Here is a 22219-nt window from a genome sequence, read left to right as displayed (position 1 = left end):
TACAACATAGTTGCACTCGTTCATCTTTCGCAGTACCGGATACGGTCCCGACCAGGCAGCCATTAATTTGTTCTCCCGAATGGGCTTGAGAACAAGTGCCTGCTGTCCTGGGATGAACTCTCTTCTACGGGCATTCTGATCATACCAAGTCTTCTGCTTGGTCTGAGCAGCCCTAAGGTTGTCCTGTGCCAACCCCATGAGCATCTCTAACCGGTCTCTGAGATCTATCACATACTGAAGCACAGACGCATCAGTAGTGGTAGTCTCCCCTTCCCATCCCTCACGGAATAGGTCTCGCAGACTAGACCCGTCCCCTGAGCTGAAGGGGGAAGTGGTAATACACGCACCCGCAGCAAAGGGAGCGTGTCCGGAGTGTGGTAAAAAGCGTTGCCAGGCCAGGTTTAGTAAGGTAGACAATACTTGCCGGTACCGGTTGTAGAGATAGAGTGAATGATGCCTTGCCGAAGTCAGGGAGTGGAGAGTGGAGATAGGTCGTAGTCCAAGTCGTGTTCAAGGGGTTACCAGAGTGAGCGTTGTCCAAGGAGTGCCGAGATCGTGAGCCAGAGGGGGTAGTCGTACGAGCTGCGTCAGAACCTGTGAAAACACTGAGAGAATCCAGAAGTACTTCCATACAGAGACTATGTCGAGCAAAGACTGAGAGCAGAGAGGAGCTAGATAAAGCAGGAAGGTCCAATTAGGAACGGAGGCGGGACAGGAAGAGCTACAGGGAGACACTGCAGATTGGTGCAGGCATAACAGGCCAGGTGAGTCTTGTTGGTAACCTGAGTATGCCTGTGCAGTGTGCGGGGGCGGAGCCTGAGGTCCGGGGGACGGGAATAAGAGTATGCAGACTGAACGTGCTCCGTAACTCGAGTATGCGTGTGAACCGAGCCAGTGGATGGTGCCGGTGTGCGTGCAGGAGGGCGTGGGCGCGCCCGGCGCTGAGCAGAGGAATCGCCGAGGGGAGTGACCCCGCGACGGCGGCAGGGATGGGGAGCCGTGGAGGCCGGTAAGGCAGGATTTTTTGTGTGTCCAGGGGCTCCCTGCGGGGAGGGAGTGCTCTGTGTGGGGAGCGAGGAGAACGCCGATTCCTGACAGTACCCCCCTCTTCTGGAACGGCCTCAGGATGGTCCAAGAACGGTTTCTCTGGAAACTTTTTCCTGAAGGACTTAAGAAGGGCCGGGGCATGAATGTCCTTTGAAGGTACCCAGGATCTCTCTTCAGGGCCAAAGCCCTTCCACTGCACCAAGAACTGGAGCTGAACCCTGGATAGGCGAGAATCCAAAAGAGAGTGAACTTCGTATTCCTCGTTATTTTGTACAGTAATGGGATCCGGTTTACGAGTCTGATCTGGAAAGAAGTGACTGGAGATAAATGGTTTTAAGAGGGACACGTGAAAGACATTGGGAATCTTCATACTGGGTGGTAGTTGGAGCCGGAATGGCACGGGATTGATTTGTTCACAAACAGGGAAGGGACCCAGGAACTTAGGTGCCAGTTTAGGAGATGGTACCTTGAGGTGGATATTCCTAGAGGATAGCCATACCAAATCCCCTGGTTTGTAACTGGGCGCCGAACGACGACGACGATCGGCCTGTAGTTTCGATCTGCGGGAGGAGTTGAGAAGGGTAGACTGAATCCTGGACCATGCGGTTTGGAGGAAAGAAATGCGTTCATCTGCGGCTGGTACTCCAGAAGGAATGTTGGGGATGGGAACACAGGGAGGGTGGAACCCATAATTTATAAAGAAGGGCGACTCCCAGGTGGACTCGTTTTTTGCAGAATTGACGGCATTCTCTGCCCAAGAGAGGAGTTGAGCCCAATCATCCTGGAAATCGGATATAAAACATCTCAGATACTTCTCCAGGGATTGATTGATTCTCTCCGTTTGTCCTTTGGACTGAGGATGATAGGCGGAAGAGAAAGAAGAAGAGATGCCCAATCTCTTCGTGAAAGCTCTCCAAAATTTGGATACGAACTGAGAACCTCTGTCAGAAACAATGGACGAAGGGACCCCATGAATCCGGAAAATCTGCTCCATAAAGATATCAGCAAGGGTGGGGGAGGTGGGTAATCCTTTAAGTGGAATGAAATGGGACATCTTCGAGAACCTGTCCACGACCACCAAGATAGTGTTCATTCCTCTGGACCTGGGCAACTCCACGATGAAGTCCATAGAAATGTGGGACCAGGGGCGGTCGGGAACTGGAAGGGGTAACAGAAAACCCTGAGGCTTTTGACGGAGAGTCTTGCTTTGAGTGCCCGTGGGGCATCCGCGGGTAAACTCCAGAATATCTTGAGACATCCTTGGCCACCAGAAATTCCGACGAATGAGATCAGTAGTCTTCTTAAAACCTGGATGACCTGCAGATTTAGAGGAGTGACCCCAAGACAGGACCTCTGGAACAAATTTAGATGGTACAAAGTGTTTGTTGTCGTGAACGACCAAGTCCTTGGGAATGCGTCTCTGGGAGTGCAAAATCTTGTCAAGATTCTTGAAAGAAGACGTGGTGAGGAGAGGTGATGGGTAGAGATTTTACAATGGAGGAAATATCGGAGGTTATGAAAAACCTGAAACCCTCTAAAGCCCCGGGCCCCGACGGGTACTCTAACCTTTACTACAAAAAATTTAGAAAACAACTAGCCCCTTATCTACTCCGTATGTTCAACCAAGTGCTGAACGGCTCCCAGTTCCCTAGCCAAATGCTCCAAGCGTCCATCTCAGTAATACACAAGACAGGGAAAGACCCACAGGACTGTAAAAGCTATAGACCTATATCCCTAATTAATGCGGACATCAAAATTTACTCTAAATTGTTGGCCAATAGATTGAGTCTTATCCTACCCAGACTGGTGCACCCAGATCAAGTCGAGTTTATCCAGGGTCGGCAAGCTTCAGATAATACCCGACGGATTATTGATCTGATAGAAATAGCCAATCATAAAGACATACCAGTTATGGCGCTCAGTCTGGATGCGGAAAAAGCGTTTGACAGGATAGACTGGCCATACTTGGAAGCCACGCTTGGAGCATTCGGAATGGGTGACAAATTAACAAAAGCTATATTTGCGCTATATTCGACCCCGTCGGCTAGGGTTACCCACCAGGGATTCGCTTCGGAACCCTTCCAAATTAAGAGTGGTACGCGACAGGGATGCCCGCTCTCCCCCCTCCTCTTTGCATTGTGTATGGAGCCGCTGGCGGCTCAGATACGGGATAGTAAAGACATCTCAGGTATTGCCATCGGAAACCAGACGCATAAGGTGGCACTCTATGCGGATGATGTATTCCTGACAATATCCAGGCCCCTCACCTCCTTACCAAACCTGCTCGATCTGCTGGGACGTTTCAATAGGGTCTCCGGGTTCAAAATCAATCAGAGCAAATCGGAGGCTATTAACATAAACCTCCCTAAACACGTAGAAAAACTAATTGCCCTTAACTTCAATTTCCGCTGACAAAAACAGCAAATTAAATATTTGGGGGTCAATATCACGCGGACATATAATACAATTGGCCAAGCTAACTACCCGCGGCTGATACGGACCCTGAGAGAGGATCTCCATAGGTGGGCCAAAAATAAAATCTCATGGATTGGTAAAATCCACTGCGTAAAAATGAACTTGCTCCCTCGCCTCTTGTATCTCTTTCAAACACTCCCAGTGCCGTTAAGTTTGAAGGAAACTCTCTCCCTCCAAACTGAGATAGATAAGTTTATCTGGGGAGGCAAAAAGGCGAGAGTGAGCAAACAGATAATGCGCACACAAACGGGTGCGGGAGGGCTAGCGGTACCTTGTTTGTTGTCATACTATCGAGCGGCCCAATTATGTCAAATTGTGCAATGGCACACTAACCCCGACTCTAAAAGGTGGGTCGCGTTGGAACAAGAGGCATGCTCCCCATTGGAACTAGAGCACCTGATTTGGTACCCTAAGAAGGTGCGCAATAGCACCAAACTGCCGCTATCCTCAATGACCAACTCGCTATTAATCTGGGAAAGCACAAGGCTCAAATATGGCCTGACCAGCAGGGCATCGGGCATGACACCAATTTGGAATAACCCCCTCTTTGCTCCGGGCCAGTCCAGCACAGAATTCTCTATCTGGAAACAAAATAACATAAAGCGATTGATTGATCTGGAGGGAAGACAAGGAATAAAAATCTTCGAAATAGTCAAATCAGACTTCCATATCCCCAATGCCGAGCTCTTTAGGTACCTCCAGATCAGGGCGTTCTATCAAAAAGTTCAGCCAAAATCCCCTATGACAAATTTCGAAAAGCTCTGTCGATCAGGGACATCCACGGTGAGACTCACATCGCAGATGTATAAAGAAGTGACCGGTTCTAGCACGACAGTAAAGGACAAAACCAGATATATGACCCAATGGGAAACAGACCTAGGAGAGGAGTTGGAGGTAGAGGACTGGACAAAGATAGTGACGGCAACCTCCAAAAGTTCAATGTGCACGACCTTAAGGGAGAACGCATATAAGGTAATGATGCGCTGGTATCACACTCCCACAAAATTAGCTAAATTTCTGCCCAGTTACTCCCCATTGTGTCCACGACAATGTGGACAGCAGGCAGATTTGTTGCACATGCTGTGGTCCTGCCCCAAAATCGTCCCAGTCTGGGACTCAATTAAAGACTGGTTGAACATTATCACAGGTAAACCCGTCCCATTAGATCCATGGCTGTTCCTCCTGAACAGACCAGCAGTCGGGTTCACTAAAGGAGAAAATAAGTTGATAGCTCACTTTGCTATGGCGATGAGGGGGGAGACTGCAGCACGCTGGAAACAGAACATAATTCCCTCAATCCCAAATATTAGACATAGAATTTGGACGGTATGCCAGATGGAAATGCTGACAAGCTTGGTAAATGACACTGGCGAAAATTTTGAAAAAGTCTGGGCACCATGGTTAGCCCAGAAAGAAATCCAGGGAGTGGAGAGGACCTCAATTTGGCTGTGATAGAGACAAATGCGTTCTCCCGTGAGGAAGTGCTCAACGGTAGAACCCGTACCACACTTAGACGCACGCAGCGCCCCCTCCCCGCCCCCCCCCCCCCCCACTCCAAAACCCCGTCGGCCCCAAGTGGGACCCAAAAGAAAATGAGAGAGACAAACTAGTCAAAAGTTAGAGGTCCTACGGGGTATGCACAAAGTCCTCAGACGCAGAAAACCAGCATGAGAGAGGCAGAGGCGGAATCATGGAAGGAGACCCCCCGAACTCCCCCCACCCCCTCCCTCTTTCTCTTCTTCTCCCCCTCTTTTTGCCTGTCTCTCCCCTCCGACTTCTGGCCGGAGTCCCCCCCCCTGTCTGTCTGTCCGTCTACCCCGTATGTCCAAAACCCTCTACCCAATTACAAAGTTGAATGTCACATGCAGTAAGCTGATACTGTTTGTTCTTATAAACCTTTTGACTGTATGCATTTTTTGTACTGTACAAAACAATATAAAAAATATCAGTTGAAAGAAGACGTGGTGAGAATCCTCTCATGTGGAAGGATAGTCTCCAAAGATTCCTCTGGCCTCTCTTCAGAAGAATGTATTCGGGAGAGTGCGTCTGCCTTTACGTTCTTGGTCCCGGGGATATAGGAAAGGTGAAAATCGAATCGAGAAAAAAAAAGAGCCCAACGAGCCTGTCGTGGACCAAGGCGTCAAGCGTTCTCAATGTAAAGAAGGTTCTTGTGGTCCGTGAGAATAGTAAGCGGCTCTTTCGACCTCTCTAGCAGGTGTCTCCACTCTTGAAGAGCCATCTTCACGGCCAGAAGTTCCCTGTTACACACGTCATAGTTCCTCTCGGCAGACGAGAATTTCTTGGAAAAATATGCACAGGGATGTAACTTATCTTGGGGCGTTGGTCTCTGGGAAAGAACAGCAACAGCGCCGCAATCAGAAGCGTCAACCTCCAGGACGAAGGGAAGTTCGATGTTGGGATGACGGAGAATAGGTGCGGATATAAAGGCTTCCTTGAGTGTCTCGAAGGCGGAGATGGCCTCGGATGACCAAGCAGAAGGATCAGCTCCTTTTTTGGTGAGCGCAGTGAGGGGTGCCACAATGGTGGAAAAACTCCGTATAAACTTATGATAGTAATTAGCGAACCCTAAAAAACATTGTATGGCCTTGAGAGAGTTGGGTCTTGGCCATTCAGTGACTGCTTGAAGTTTACCGGAGTCCATCATAAACCCCTCATCGGAAATTATATACCCCAGGAACGGAGTAGAGGTCTGATGAAAGGTGCACTTCTCCAGTTTGGCGTACAAATCGTGTTCACGGAGACGGGAAAGGACGTAGGAGGTGTGGCATATATGGTCCTGGAGATCTTTGGAAAAAATCAGGATATCATCCAAGTATACAATAACAAAAATATTGAGTACCTTACGAAAGACGTCGTTGATGAAATCCTGGAAGACAGCGGGAGCATTACATAAGCCGAAAGGCATTACCAGATATTCGTAGTGTCCACTACGCGTGTTGAAGGCCGTCTTCCATTCATCCCCCTTCCTGATGCGCACCAGGTTATAGGCACCACGTAGATCCAACTTGGAAAAAATCTTGGCCCCCTGTAATTTATCGAACAGTTCGGTTATAAGGGGAAGGGGGTAACGATTTTTAATAGTGATGTGGTTTAAACCTCTGTAGTCGATGCAAGGCCTCAACGACCCGTCCTTTTTCTTGACGAAGAAAAACCCAGCCCCTGCTGGGGAATTGGAGTGACGAATAAAGCCTTTCTTGAGATTCTCCTGGATATATTCATCCATAGAGTGAGATTCTGGTAACGACAAGGGGTAGGTCTTGGACTTGGGTAGGGAGTAACCTGGAACTAGATCGATCGGACAATCGTAAGTCCTGTGTGGTGGCAAGAGGTCTGACTGTACCTTATTGAAAACGTCCCGGAATTGATGGTAAACGGAAGGTAGAATAACTTCGGGAACAGAGGTATTGGCCAGCAGTTGATGAGTCTCGCCTGACCTCGGCCTCCAGGAAATGGGAGCAGAGGAAGTCCAGTCAATGAGAGGATTGTTAAGCTGTAGCCAAGGAGACCAAGGGTGATGGGTATCCGAGGAGCGTGAATGGCATCGAGAACTAAGATCTCCTTGTGCAGATGTGAGGACAGAAGCAAGGGAGCCGTCTCTAAGGAGATGTGGGCCGGGGTAAGAGGATGTCCATCGATACCGACGAGTGCGATGGGAACCTTCTTTCTCACGAGTGGTATGCGGTTTAACCTGGCGAATTCAAGATCCACGAAGTTTCCTCCAGCTCCGGAGTCAATGAAAGCGGCGGTAGAAGTCTTGAACTTATCGCCTGAAAGGGAGACTGGAAATGTAAGTTTCTTAGGGAGTTCACCTTTAGAAAGGGGACGTGGAGACATTACACCCAGAGAGAGCCCCTCTGTACTCACTGGGTGTTCCCGTCTCCCGGACGCAGTGGACACTCCCGGACCAGATGTTCCATGGATCCGCAGTAGAAACACAATCCCCCGGCGTGGCGGAACTGCCGTATCGGTGTGCGGATGCGTTGTACCCCCAATTGCATTGGCTCTGGCAACTCCAGTGCAGGACGAAGCGGTATGGTAGCACTTGGGGGAGCAGGAGTGTTGCTGGGAGTACTGGAGAACGGAACTTGAATGTTATGGACGCGAGTGCGCTGACGCTCTGAGCGGCGTACCTGGATACGTTGATCCACTGGGACAGCCAAATCAATGAGGACCTCCAATTGATCTGGCCTGGATTGGCGAGAGAGTTCATCCTTGATGGGATCTGCCAGGCCTTGCCAGAACACGGAGATGAGAGCCTCTTGTCCCCAGTTAGTCTCGGCTGCTAGAGTCCGGAATTCCACAGCATACTGTGTCACCATTCGCCGTCCCTGAGTGATCTGGAGGAGAGAAACAGATGCAATCTCCCGACGAGCGGGAGAATCGAATACTTGTTGAAACTCGGCTTTAAATGCCGGGTAATCTTGGGTAAGGTCAGAACATCGCTCCCAAACCGGGGAAGCCCAAGCCAGGGCGCTGCCAGTGAGGAGGTTATAAATGTAGGCTACCTTCTTGCGATCAGTATTGTAGAGATGGGGGGCCATTTCAAACTGCACCTCACACTGGTTTAGGAAACCCCTACAATCTTGCGGTTCACCTGCTTAAGGCTTGGGGGGAGGAATCCTTATATTTGAGCTGCTAACTGCGCTTGCGGAGTGGGGGCTTACATCTGGCGGGGTCGCGGTCGGTACCCTGTCTGAGAGTACTGCGACCTGGCGTGTAAGTGCCACAATTTGATCCGCCATGGCCTGGTTTTGCTGAAGCAGACTGGAGAGAAACTGTTGAAGTTCAGTCTGGTCTGCGTCTTGTGGGCTCGACATAATGTTACGCCGGTGCTGCCCGCAGACCAGACCCGTCCCCTGAGCTGAAGGGGGAAGTGGTAATACACGCACCCGCAGCAAAGGGACCGTGTCCGGAGTGTGGTATGAAGCGTTGCCAGGCCAGGTGTAGTAAGGTAGACAATACTTGCCGGTACCGGTTGTAGAGATAGAGTGAATGATGCCTTGCTGAAGTCAGGGAGTGGAGAGTGGAGATAGGTCGTAGTCCAAGCCGTGTTCAAGGGGTTACCAGAGTGAGCGTTGTCCAAGGAGTGCCGAGATCGAGAGCCAGAGGGGGTAGTCGTACGAGCTGCGTCAGAACCTGTGAAAACACTGAGAGAATCCAGAAGTACTTCCATACAGAGACTTTGTCGAGCAAAGACTGAGAGCAGAGAGGAGCTAGATAAAGCAGGAAGGTCCAATTAGGAACGGAGGCGGGACAGGAAGAGCTACAGAGAGACACTGCAGATTGGTGCAGGCATAACAGGCCAGGTGAGTCTTGTTGGTAACCTGAGTATGCCTGTGCAGTGTGCGGGGGCGGAGCCTGAGGTCCGGGGGATGGGAATAAGAGTGTGCAGACTGAACGTGCTCCATAACTCGTGTACGCGTGTGATCCGAGCCGTGGATGGTGCCGGTGTGCGTGCAGGAGGGCGTGGGTGCGCCCGGCGCTGAGCAGAGGAATCGCCGAGGGGAGTGATCCCGCGACGGCGGCAGGGGCGAGGAGCCGTGGAGGCTGGTAAGGCAGGATTGTTTTGTGTGTCCAGGGGCTCCCTGCGGGGAGGGAGTGCTCTGTGTGGGGAGCGCGGAGAACGCCGATTCCTGACAGCTTAGACGCCCGCAGTCTCATGCCCTCCAAGCTGGGATCAGATCGCACCGCATCCCTAAACTGGGCACCTAACTCTGGCCCCCCCCGGTCACATCTGAGTCAGGGGGACAGGGAACAGGTACAGGGAACAGTAAGTCAGTGTCAGAAAGCGACTGAGTCTGGCTTACCTTTCTGGTCTCTGCAGAGACTACTGGAACTGTAGGTCCCAAATGCAGGGGGACATGGGGCTGGTTCTGCTGCGATCCTTGCTGACTGGCTCCTGGTGATCGCTGCAATCGGTGCCAGCTCAGTGGTAAAAACACAGGTAACGTGTCCTAGGTCAGGGGTGAGCAAACTTTTTATGCCGAGCCCCCCTTTTCATCCATGAAATTTCTCGGGCCCCCCCTGCCTGATGTAATCAAAATCACATGACGTCAGCGCACGTGAGCTGGTTCAGCCATTGAGGGCGAACCAGCTTTGTAACGCCCCCGCCACGCGTCTACAAAAAAAGTATTTATAGCACAAATTACATAACTTAAAAATAAATATTATAATATTTGTCTAATAGCGTTCCCATTTCTGCTGTATTATTAATCTCTCTCTTCCCGCCACATTAGAACACCTCAGGACCTCTCTAACCTCTTCCAGTCTCTCCCTGTATTTCTCACTCCCCCTCCAGTCCCTCTCTATTCCTCCCCTCAGTGTCTCCCCCTCCCACTCTCTTTCCCTCCCCCCAGTGTGTGTCTCTTTCTCCCTCCCCCCATTGTCTCTCACTCTCTCCCTCCCCCCATTGTCTCTCACTCTCTCCCCTCTTCCAGTCTCACACTCCTCTTCCAGTCTCTCCAACTCCCTGTATTTCTCACTCCCCCTCCAGTCCCTCTCTATCCCTCCCCTCAGTGTCTCCCCCCACTCTCTTTCCCTCCCCCTGTGTGTCTCTCTTTCTTTCTCCTCCCCCTAGTGTCCCCCTCCCTCCATTGTCTCTCACTCTCCTTCCAGCCATTGCCTCTCCCTCCCCCCAGTGTCTCTCTTGCACTCTCCAACCAGCTATTGTTTCTCCCTCCACCCGGTGTCTCTCTCACACTCTCCCTCCAGCCATTGTGTGTCTCTCTCCCTCCTGCCAGTGTCTCCCTCCCTCCCACCAATGTCTCTCTCATCCCCATCCCCATGTAGCTCTTTCACCCCCCCTCCCCATGTCACACTCACTCTCACCCCCCTCCCCATCTCACACTCTCACCCCCCTCATGTCACTCACACCCTCCCCATGCCTCAGTCTCACACTCACTCCCCCATGTCCCAGTCTCACACTCACTCCCCCATGTCCCAGTCTCACTCTCCCACCCGCCCATGTCCCAGTCTCACTCCCCCCCCATGTCCCAGTCTCACTCCCCCCCCATGTCCCAGTCTCACTCCCCCCACATGTCCCAGTCCCCCCCCATGTCCCAGTCTCACTCCCCCCCATGTCCCAGTCTCACTCCCCCCCCATGTCCCAGTCTCACTCCCCCCCATGTGCCAGTCTCACTCCCCCCCCCATGTGCCAGTCTCACTCCCCCCCCATGTGCCAGTCTCACTCCCCCCCATGTCCCAGTCTCACTCCCCCCCATGTCCCAGTCTCACTCCCCCATGTCCCAGTCTCACTCCCCCATGTCCCAGTCTCACTCCCCCATGTCCCAGTCTCACCCCCCCCATGTCCCAGTCTCACCCCCCCCATGTCCCAATCTCACCCCCCCCATGTCCCAGTCTCACCCCCCCCATGTCCCAGTCTCACTCACCCCCCCCCCCATGTCCCAGTCTCACTCACCCCCCCCCCCCATGTCCCAGTCTCACTCACCCCCCCCCATGTCCCAGTCTCACTCACCCCCCCACCCCCATGTCCCAGTCTCACTCACCCCCCCCCCATGTCCCAGTCTCACTCACCCCCCCCCCATGTCCCAGTCTCACTCACCCCCCCCCCCCATGTCCCAGTCTCACTCACCCCCCCCCATGTCCCAGTCTCAAACACCCCCCCCCCATGTCCCAGTCTCACTCACCCCCCCCCCCATGTCCCAGTCTCACTCAACCCCCCCCCCCATGTCCCAGTCTCACTCACCCCCCCCCCATGTCCCAGTCTCACTCACCCCCCCCCCATGTCCCAGTCTCACTCACCCCCCCCCATTTCCCAGTCTCACTCACCCCCCCCCATGTCCCAGTCTCACTCACCCCCCCCCCCATGTCCCAGTCTCACTCACCCCCCCCCATGTCCCAGTCTCACTCACCCCCCCCCCATGTCCCAGTCTCACTCACCCCCCCCCCCCATGTCCCAGTCTCACTCACCCCCCCCCATGTCCCAGTCTCACTCACCCCCCCCCCCATGTCCCAGTCTCACTCACCCCCCCCATGTCCCAGTCTCACTCACCCCCCCCCCATGTCCCAGTCTCACTCACCCCCCCCCCATGTCCCAGTCTCACTCACCCCCCCCCCATGTCCCAGTCTCACTCACCCCCCCCATGTCCCAGTCTCACTCACCCCCCCCCATGTCCCAGTCTCACTCACCCCCTCTCCCCCATGTCCCAGTCTCACTCCCCCCCCCCATGTCCCAGTCTCACTCACCCCCCCCCATGTCCCAGTCTCACTCACCCCCCCCCATGTCCCAGTCTCACTCACCCCCCCCATGTCCCAGTCTCACTCACCCCCCCCCATGTCCCAGTCTCACTCACCCCCCCCCCCATGTCCCAGTCTCACTCCCCCCCCATGTCCCAGTCTCACTCACCCCCCATGTCCCAGTCTCACTCACCCCCCCCCCCATGTCCCAGTCTCACTCACCCCCCCCCCCATGTCCCAGTCTCACTCCCCCCCCATGTCCCAGTCTCACTCCCCCCCCCATGTCCCAGTCTCACTCCCCCCCCCATGTCCCAGTCTCACTCCCCCCCCCATGTCCCAGTCTCACTCCCCCCCCCATGTCCCAGTCTCACTCCCCCCCCATGTCCCAGTCTCACTCCCCCCCCCATGTCCCAGTCTCACTCCCCCCCCATGTCCCAGTCTCACTCCCCCCCCATGTCCCAGTCTCACTCACCCCCCCATGTCCCAGTCTCACTCACCCCCCCATGTCCCAGTCTCACTCACCCCCCCATGTGCCAGTCTCACTCACCCCCCCATGTGCCAGTCTCACTCACCCCCTCTCCCCATGTCACACACGCAGGAAGCAGGAAGCAACGAGATGCTGCTGTGTACTGTAGCACAGCGCAGCACAGCGCCACCTAATGGCCAAAAGAAAAATTGCAGCTGCAGACGGCTTTTTTCCCTCTGCTCCTGGCAAAATCGCCGCTGCTTCCTGCGCCCCCCCTAAACAATCTTGCGCCCCCCCCAGGGGGGCGCGCCCCCCAGTTTGCGCACCGCTGTCCTAGGTCATTACCCAGCAAGACCTCAGCATCTAACCCAGGCAAAAACCTCCCTCATGCCACGTCCGGCACCCCTGTCCAAAAAGACCGGGAGCAAATCCTCTGGCCGCACCATATCAGGGCGAACCAGAGTCACGGTGGCACCGGAGTCTAGCAAGCCGTCCGCCTGCCGGTCTCCGATGGTCACCTTCCGCAGATGCTTCTGCCGGACATCGTTGGGCTGCATCCCGACTGGAGCAACCTGATGTCCCCCGCTCTCAGCTGCTGGTCCTGAGGTGGCAAGTGCAGTCTCTCCGCTGGGCATCCCTCTGTGGGCTGGTTCCACGGCTGTACTTGGCTCCTCTGTGTGTGCCAGTCGCACACGGGCGACCGGCCTCGCAGCTGGTGAGCATTGCCCCTGATGGGGTCCCTTGGACCGGTCCTGGTCCGGACAGTCTGGCCTGAGATGCCCGACCTTGTTGCAAGTATAACACCGCCTCTCATGCTTGAACTCTGCAGGCTTGGGTGTGCTGTTTGCTGCCGCAGGCTGGTGTGTCCACGGAGGGGTAGTCTTAGCGCCCTGGGCCACACGGCCCGCTCCTTTGGGTGCTACAGGGTCCTTCATTGCAACTCGGCTGGCCACATACTCATCTGCCATTCTCGCTGCATCCTCATAGGTCTGAGGTTTATGGTCATAGACCCATCCCTTCACATCTGTGGGAAGCTGCTGCAGCAGCTGCTCTTGAAATAATAAGTCGAGCAGGGTATGGAATGTTGTAACCCCATTCCCCTCCACCCACTGAGTCCCGTGCAAAGCCATCCTACTGGCATAGGTGCTGTATGACTCTCCGGGGAGTACTACCCCTGTCCAGAACTTGCCCCTGCAGGATTCTGGGGTCAGGGCATACTGGGTTAGCAGCTTGCTTTTCACATGACCGTAGTCATCGGCATCCACGCGTGGAATACCCATCACAGTCGGTTTGGCTTTGCCAGATAACAGTGGTCGCAGTCTGATCACCCAGTCCCTTCTTGGAATTCGGAACCGGGAACACTGCGTCTCGAAGTCATTCAGGAATGCATCAAGGTCATCTGTGCCATCCACGAACTTGCTGAAGCTGTGATGATCCGCCTGGGAAAGACCTTGTTCCCCGTTTTCAAGGTAGGAGTTGTGGGTTCTTCCGAGCACTGCTGTCAGGAGCTGTACCCGCTCCGCAGTGCTAACACCCGTTCCCCATGTAGCCAGAAGTGCAGTGAGCCCAGGGACGGCACGCTCGGCAGCCGCAGCTGCTACCTCATCCGCAACCCCTGGCGCCAAGCCACCCACGACCGGGGGGTCACTAGCACTCTCCTCATGTCCTTGCAGCCCTAGAGCTGGAGGGACCTCCTGCACTCCGGGCTGAATAGCGTCAGCCAACACAGCAGCTATGGGGACTTGCCCCTCTGGTAGGACCGTGCGGTCCTCATGATGCTCCAAATCCTCCTCCAGTTGTGCCTTCGACCACCCATCTGTCGGTAAGCCATACCCCGCACATCTCTTCACGACTTTCTCTCTGGTCCATGACCTGAACCTTCCTGAGCGATCGCTCATGGTGCCTTCGGAGTATGGGTGAAGGGAACAGTGAAGTCTCTCGTGCTCTTTAGAAGTGTGTGTCAGTTGCTACTTGTCTGAGGAGCTCGCAAGCTACAAGGTCCTCACTATATTACAGAGCCCGCAGGAAACTGCAATATAGGTTCAATCAGTATCCCACCAGCTGCCACCAGTTTTTTAAAAGCTTGTCACGATGACATCAACTTTTATCAACACATTTATATTTCTGGGTACTTGATTGAACAGAACAAGTTGCAAAATAAATTGTGATTTATATCCTTAATAGACAAACACACGACATCTGCAGAATACACTTAAAACCACACTCACTGGGATCAGGAAACGAAATAAATTGTCCTTGGAACGAAATAAATTGTCCTTTGCTTGCCAGTGCAAGAAATGCAGCCTTGGTTTTAAAAGTCGTGTGGTTATGTGGTTGTTAACCCCTTCACTCCTGGACAGGTTGCTGCTGTACTGGAACAAAGTCTTGCATCTTTACATCATGGATTCAAATTCAGGAATCACCCTGGGAAATACCTGGGGAGCCACAGTTATAGACTGGCCAAAGCTATCTTTAACATGTGGATCCAATCCCCTCGTGGGAACAAAAAAAAACCATGAATAGCCAAGTGACCCACAGTTCATAAGACCGGTCAAAAGGGCTGTCCGGTGGGCAGGGCGCATGGGTCAGGTTGACGCCCATGCCACTTAGCATACCTGGGCTACACCCATTTATTGGGGCCACTGTGTCTGGTCTCTGACTCGAAGGTGTCACTAGCCTGACATCTGCTGTGCATCAGTATGCCAGTATTGTATACATTATGGGCCTCTGGGTCTTGTCATAATTGACACTCTTTTCGACAGGGGGACTCTAAATCTGTGGGAGCCTTTTGAGGCTCCATCATAAAAATAATTACAACCCTTTGAGGCTTGGTCATAAAAATACTGAAGCTCATTCACCCATATCACAGCCGGAGGTCCAAGTAATTCCTGCTTGGACTTACAAAAAAATACATCCTGCCTTACATTTATGGTCTGCTATCATGTGTTGGTTAGAGGGTATGGCAAGCAATGCATCTTGTCTTTTACCCTCGCAGACAGGGAATGGCCTGCACATGGGGAATAAAAATGGCTTGGACAGGGCAACAACAGTAATGCATGGCAAATCAGATATTAACCCTTTCCTCCCCGTCACAGTCAGCTCCTTGTGACCTTGGGCAAGTCACTTGATCTTCATGTGCCTCAGGCACCAAAAACTTAGATTGTAATATCATGTGGACAGGGACTGTGTCTGTAACATACCTATGTGCTGTATACTGTAATTATAAAGCGCTTTGAGTCCCATTGGGAGAAAAGTGCTATATTAAATACAATTATTGTTGTTATTAATTATTTTTTACATACCAGCTAATATGGAAGGAATATTAAAACAACATTCTGAGCCATATTTTCTGAGCAGTGCTATTTCATATGATACCTTCTGGCACTGCGTATCTTGAAATGAATGGTCTAAAGCGTCTTCCAGCACTGAAGTTGTCTTATGGAGTAGCACTGCTTAGCTAATTTGACCCACTGTCTTATTCTGGTATTAGAAATTGCTGAGGTGTGCACTTAGTTTTTTCACAGAGATACCAACATCTATCTCTGTGGCAGGAACATACTCAAGGGTGACTCAGTGGAATGAATACAATTATACACTTGCACTTATTACTGTATGTTTTCAAAAGACTAATATAACTAGTATCCTTTGATGTATTACTCCTCCCAATTAATGCATTTTTAAAAAAAATGCTGCTGAAACAATTGCATTCTCAGTATTCTAAAGGAGCGTCTTGCACCCTGGCACCCTTCCATTATCGCCAAACAATTATCTGACATGCATGTTCAGAATAACTACTGTAGACTTTTATAGCTGGAATAAGTGCACAATGTTTAACAGCAGGCATACTAAGTGGCCACAAGATGGCGCTGTTGAAACATGTTGTACTTTAGCAAAATAAGCATTAAAAAAATATGTATCATTTTACCTTCAAAATTCAACAATAAATAATTGATTAGAGCTTAGATATTAGATCTTCATTTTAATCTTTTTAGGGTCCCAGGTTCTACGGAATGTGTTTTTGATGAGTGGACTGTCTCAGGCAGTGAGTGACAATGGTATGACTTTGCTACATATATAAATCTCATTTAAAGCAGCAGTTCAAGCAATATCCTACATGTGTGGTTTTTTTTAAATAAATCAGTTCGGTACTATGAGAAAATACTTGTAGCATTAAAAAAAATAAAAATAAAATGTTTTAAATACATGTTTAATGTTTCTAATGTAGGAAGCATTTCGAAAGTGACAGCCCCTTCCCCTTCTGATAGGCTCTGGCTCTTGAACACTGCCCTCTCTCTAGCAGTGAACCAATTGTATCTAGTAACTGCCCAGTCAATCATATTCCAGGAACTACATTGCCCAAAATGCTGTGCAAGAACAGAATTAAATAGCCCTGAGCAAGCGATCGATTACAGGAGAACAGATCGATCTGCAGCTTAGCTAATCACTTGTCTGTGTACAGATTGTATTCATGCACATATTGAATGGGAAACATATATATATATATATATATATATATATATATATTTGGTTTTTTTTTTAAAACACAAAAAAAAACCGAACTGCAGCTTTAAATAGTATGTCCTTCAATCATGGTAACTTAGGCAGTAGGTGATCTATTTAAATGAGATTTGGGGTGGGAGTTCCCATCCACATCCAAGACTCCTGAGAAAGTGGGAGGAGCACCCACGAAACGCGTAGCGCGAAAGTGTGAGCAAGCAGGCAGCCCTGGAAAAGACTTGGCAGAACTGTGCAGGGCTGTGCAAACCTGTGCTGGCCGATAGCAGGGTTAAGATGGTGACATCATCATCTACCGGACGGAGGGCATTCACCGACGCTGACACGCCGGAGAACACCCCCCTGCGGAAGGAGAAAACTCCCCCTGCAGATGAGCCTTACACTGACTTACCCCAGAAACAACAGGTTACAGTACCTGCATACCATGTTCACATAAACAGCCACTGCGATTGTATGTGTGCCCTTTTAATTACTTTTTAAACCTTAACTTAATAAAAAAAATTATTACGCCATAGAAGCGTTTCTTGCGCTAGTTCCTATAGAATACTGACCTCACGTGACCTACAAGATCACCATCAAGAACTGCAGCACTTAATATTGGCATCCGGTCTGCCCTCCCTCACCATGCTGCCCTCCCTCACCAGTAACATTGGACTCACATTGTTTCAGACTTGTTTTCACTTTTGACACAATCATGGCAACATTGCTATATTAACCTATTTCTAATTACTACACTCCTCCAATATCATTTTTTAGCATGTTTTCTCCTGCCTTTATATATATATATATATATATATATATATATATATATATATATATATATGGATAAGGATTCCATTTGCAGTGATATACACTGAGTGCTATGCAAATTATTATTATTATTCCACTTTATCACAAAATTCAAAATTGACAAAATCTTGTCTCCAGACAACACCAGTTTTATTTGAATGAAAGAAAAAAACATTACACACACATACGTATATACATATACTGTATACAGGGTGCTAGCCCATTCCGTTCCCGAGTTAGGGCTTCTCCTTGAGCCGGCAATGCTGGGCTATGTGCTTCTCACGTCAATTGACTTGCGGTTAACCGAGATCCCACGTCAATTGCCTGCCGCCTTTCAAGTTACGCTACTAACCGGGACTGGATACATTGTAACCGGTATCCACTTGAGACTGAAACCGCAACCCTTTGATTCAATAGACTTTGCGGTTGCGAGTTCAAGCCTCAGTAATGGATACCTATGTTACTCAACGGAACAAAGAGACCGCGCCATGCTTCTCCAATTAGCTTACAGCTTGGCCCGCGCAGCGGCATCTTGTGTCCAAACACTAGTAATGCAGGTATACAATGCAATACATTACCGCAGGCCTATACAATCCTGCAAAACGGGGACAATAAGGTACAGAGGGAAAATAGTACATGTAAAGTGCATATAAAATTAACCCCTTCATCCCCAATACGAAATAGGGTTAACCAGCCGAGCATACAGGCATACCCCTGTTTAAGGACACTCACTTTAAGTACACTCGCGAGTAAGGACATATCACTTAGTAGGCAAATGGCAGCTCGCGCATGCGCCTGTCAGCACGTCCTGAACAGCAATACCGACTCCTTACCTGTACAAAGCTGTGCGCAAGCGGGGAGACTATAGACGCTGTTACAAATGTGTTATTTACATCAGTTATGCACGTATATGACGATTGCAGTACAGTACATGCATCGATAAGTGGGAAAAGGTAGTGCTTCACTTTAACTTCATTTTCACTTTACATACAGGCTCTGGACCCATTGCGTACGTTAATGCGGGGTATGCCTGTACTGCCTTTATTAAAGCACTTATTAACCCAATTTTCGTTACAATAATGATGAGGAATTAGTAGTTTGTTTTTCTTTCTACTGTCTAATATTTTACTCATTATTTACTATACTTCTACCGGACTTCAAAATATGCTCAAAACAGACACCCTTTAGTTAGTACAGTAGGTTGAATCAGCTGTCTGTGAGTAGGTTTACTGGCTATGCACTTCTTCAACCCATTCTGTACTGAAAAGCTGTGTAATATGACAGGCATAAATTGGTAGGGCTCCATGTTAAAATGGATAAGAAGCAAAAGGTGACAATGTGTGCTCGTTTGCATATCATTACCCAGAATCCCTGGCTGCGGTGGAAGCATTGTATGCTAAGAGATAATAGAGAAAAGTAGGTTTGTATACCAATCTGCGAAGCAGAGGAAAAGACCTCCCAGCCCGACGCTACAAGCCTGGTAGACAGCGTGAATCACGCGCAGGCTAAATTAACCCTTTGCACAATGGAGACTAACCAAGGTTTCTCTTTTTAATTAGCTATGTCCCAATAAATAATTTGTTATTTTTTCATTAGCCTCCAGTTCTCGTTCTTGTATAGTTGTGCTCCAAGTTTTTTCTTCCTGCTTACTTGTATACCAATCTGAGATGCAAATGCACCCCACCACAAGTGATATTTTTATTTATTGTTCTCTGTTTGATGGAGTGTTGGTGTCACATTTTTTACCCACCACAACTTATTTAATGTGTGGTTTCTACAGTAGAGAATCCCCGCACATAAAGTCATGCAAAGTAAACGACAGCATGGGGAAAATAATCATAGAATAGCATTATAAGCAAAGTATGCAGCATTTTGCCATTTTTATATGTTTGTGGGTGGCTCCCGTGATGTCACAATTTTAGGTCCCGGCTACCCTTTCCTTTTGTTGATCACAATATTGAAGCAAAGTGAAAGGAGATATATCTCCATATAAGATACTGTAGTGTCTATCCCACACACAGATACCCAGCAAGCTCTCAGAAACACTTCAAAATTACCACAATATATATATATATATATATATATATATATATATATATATATATATATATATATATTAGAGAAAAAGAGAAAAGAAGCGCCCGATCCTTGTGTAAAATCAGATGAACAATATTTAATATATCATGGACAAGACAAATGCACACTTACAATTTGTCTGATAAAATCAAGCATATTATGGGACCTGCCCATGCACCAACTGAGGACTCCTCGATCTCTTCTTTGTGTGTGAATATCCGCAATGGCTCCAGATAGAATAGTGCTGTCCGCCGCTATCTCCAGGGAAGTAGTCCTTAGTGTTTGGGAGCGCTCAGACTCCGCGTGCGGCCGCCATTGCCCTTTCTTGTTACACTTTGAAACCGGAAAGATCTTCAGACGCATCCTTGCGTCCTTTGATTTCATCAAAATCCGCAGAGTCGGAAGAAACACGTAGGGATATCTGGCAGTGAATCTACGGTGGCCGGGCAGCTCCCAGCACCAGCGTGAGGACGCAAGGACGCGTCTGAAGATCTTTCCGGTTTCAAAGTGTAACAAGAAAGGGCAATGGCGGCCGCTCGCGGAGTCTGAGCGCTCCCAAACACTAAGGACTACTTCCCTGGAGATAGCGGCGGACAGCACTATTCTATCTGGAGCCATTGCGGATATTCACACACAAAGAAGAGACCGAGGAGTCCTCAGTTGGTGCATGGGCAGGTCCCATAATATGCTTGATTTTATCAGACAAATTGTAAGTGTGCATTTGTCTTGTCCATGATATATTAAATATTGTTCATCTGATTTTACACAAGGATCGGGCGCTTCTTTTCTCTTTTTCTCTAATAGGTACTGTGGGAGTTCGGTGAGCCCAAGAAGAAGCAGCCTGGACTTTTTGCAAATCCACTCATCATGGACTTATGAGGACTTAAGTATTTTTATTGTTTTTATGGGCTCATATTTGTGTATTGATTTTTTCACATTGCCCACTATATGAGTCATTTTTCAATTTTTTACTGTTTAGTTAAGTCTCAGTGACACACTAGAGTCATTTTTACCTTTTTTGGCAATATCTCTATATTGCTTTATTTTTAATTTTTTTATTTTTATGTTATGCACATTTTTTTTGCTTTTATGTTTTCATTTAGGTAGTAATTTTTTTAGTATTCATGTCAGAATACATCTAGTATTATTCACACACATTGTCATTGGGCTTGTCCACCTGGTGCAATCATTTGCCACCTCTGACAGAGCTGCAGCAATTTAGGTGTAGTGTGTGAAGGGCGCTGTCTATATTTTCTGTCAATATATATATATATATATATATATATATATATATATATATATATATATATATATATATATATATATGACACACACACAAAAAGACAGTTGCTCACATTATATAAATAAGTGGTTAAGCCAGACCCAAAAATTAATACAGAGAATCCTGAGAAAATACCATTTCTAAACAGGATAGCCTGTAACCAAATAGCTAGGGAAACACTGGTGGTGCTGGGGGACAAAGAAATAAATATAGCACACAAAAAGACTGAGACAATCCCCAAAATAGCACTCTAAATATACCACAAAATAACTAATCTAATATAAAGAAAAAAGACTTGGATTCTAAGTCAAAATAGAAAAAGGAAATTATTTTAATAGCGAGCAATAAGACACACTAACATTAAAAACATAAACACACTGTAGGCAGCAAAATAAAAATAAAAAAGCTGTGACTAGAAAAATAATACATATAATATCGCTGAAAGTAAAACCTAGAGCTTAAATGTATCAAAAATTTAATAATATACCTCTCAAAAATATGAGGTGATACAAATGAGCTAAAGGATTACAACACCCCCTAAGGATCCTAGCTACAAATAATATAACTAAACCCAAAAGAAAAAATAATTAAGCAGAGCTTGTACTGAGCCGCGAACATTGCGGTTCCCTGGTGCGCTGTCGAAGATGGTCCCCACAATGCGCAGCGTGCTCAGCTGACGGTGGCTGTGCAGCAGCTCCACGATATAGCGGTACAGCATGAATCCACCGTTGCTGAACACGTGGAACACAATAGGGCTCTTCTCAATTTCATAGTCGAAGAGCAGCTCCAGGAGCTTCTTGGCCTCTCCTCGAAGAGAGCGGAGGCCGAGGGACTCCGTGATGAAATTTTTTCTCCAGGTTGCAGTATGTCTGATGACAGTGCAGCCCTGATTATGGTAGATGGTACTGTATTTAGCTAGATATTGGTCTTTACAGCCTTCCCACCCAAGCAGAGTGACCACAGGCTCCCGTTCCTGGTCCCAGCGAGTGCCCGCTCGCAGGGACGGCTCTGGGAACACGATGGTATAATCCAAGTCCGAATCCCCCATGTTACCCCCGAGCCTGCACCGGTTCCTTTCCTCTATCTCTCTGCCCCCTCACATCATCGCCGATGTTAACTTTGTCCAGCTGGTCTCAGCTGTTTTGGAGGCCAGTGACTCCTCCCTCCCAGGGTTAAGCTCACCCCTCCCCACTTTCCAAGTAAGCAGGTTTTCTTTTCGTTCAGCTGCTTGTGACAGGTTCAATGCTAGGACCATTCTTCCTCTAATTATAGAGGTGTAACGCTTGCGCTCACCAAGAACAAGGCGGGACCCCGGTACTGAGCTGGGAAAGTGTAAAACTGTGCACCCGCAG

General features: G+C 49.2%; 1 pseudogene; it reads right to left on the bottom strand.

Annotated features, from left to right (window-relative positions):
* Positions 1–21432: 21432 nt before the first annotated feature.
* LOC142497057 (transmembrane protein 53-A pseudogene) lies at positions 21433–21919 on the bottom strand (annotated as a pseudogene).
* Between the last annotated feature and the right edge of the window lie 300 nt (positions 21920–22219).

The sequence above is a fragment of the Ascaphus truei genome, chromosome 1, assembly GCF_040206685.1.
Source record: "Ascaphus truei isolate aAscTru1 chromosome 1, aAscTru1.hap1, whole genome shotgun sequence".
Lineage (NCBI taxonomy): Eukaryota > Metazoa > Chordata > Amphibia > Anura > Ascaphidae > Ascaphus > Ascaphus truei.
Note: the sequence above shows the minus strand (reverse complement) of the source record. Positions and strands in the feature narration are given on the sequence as shown.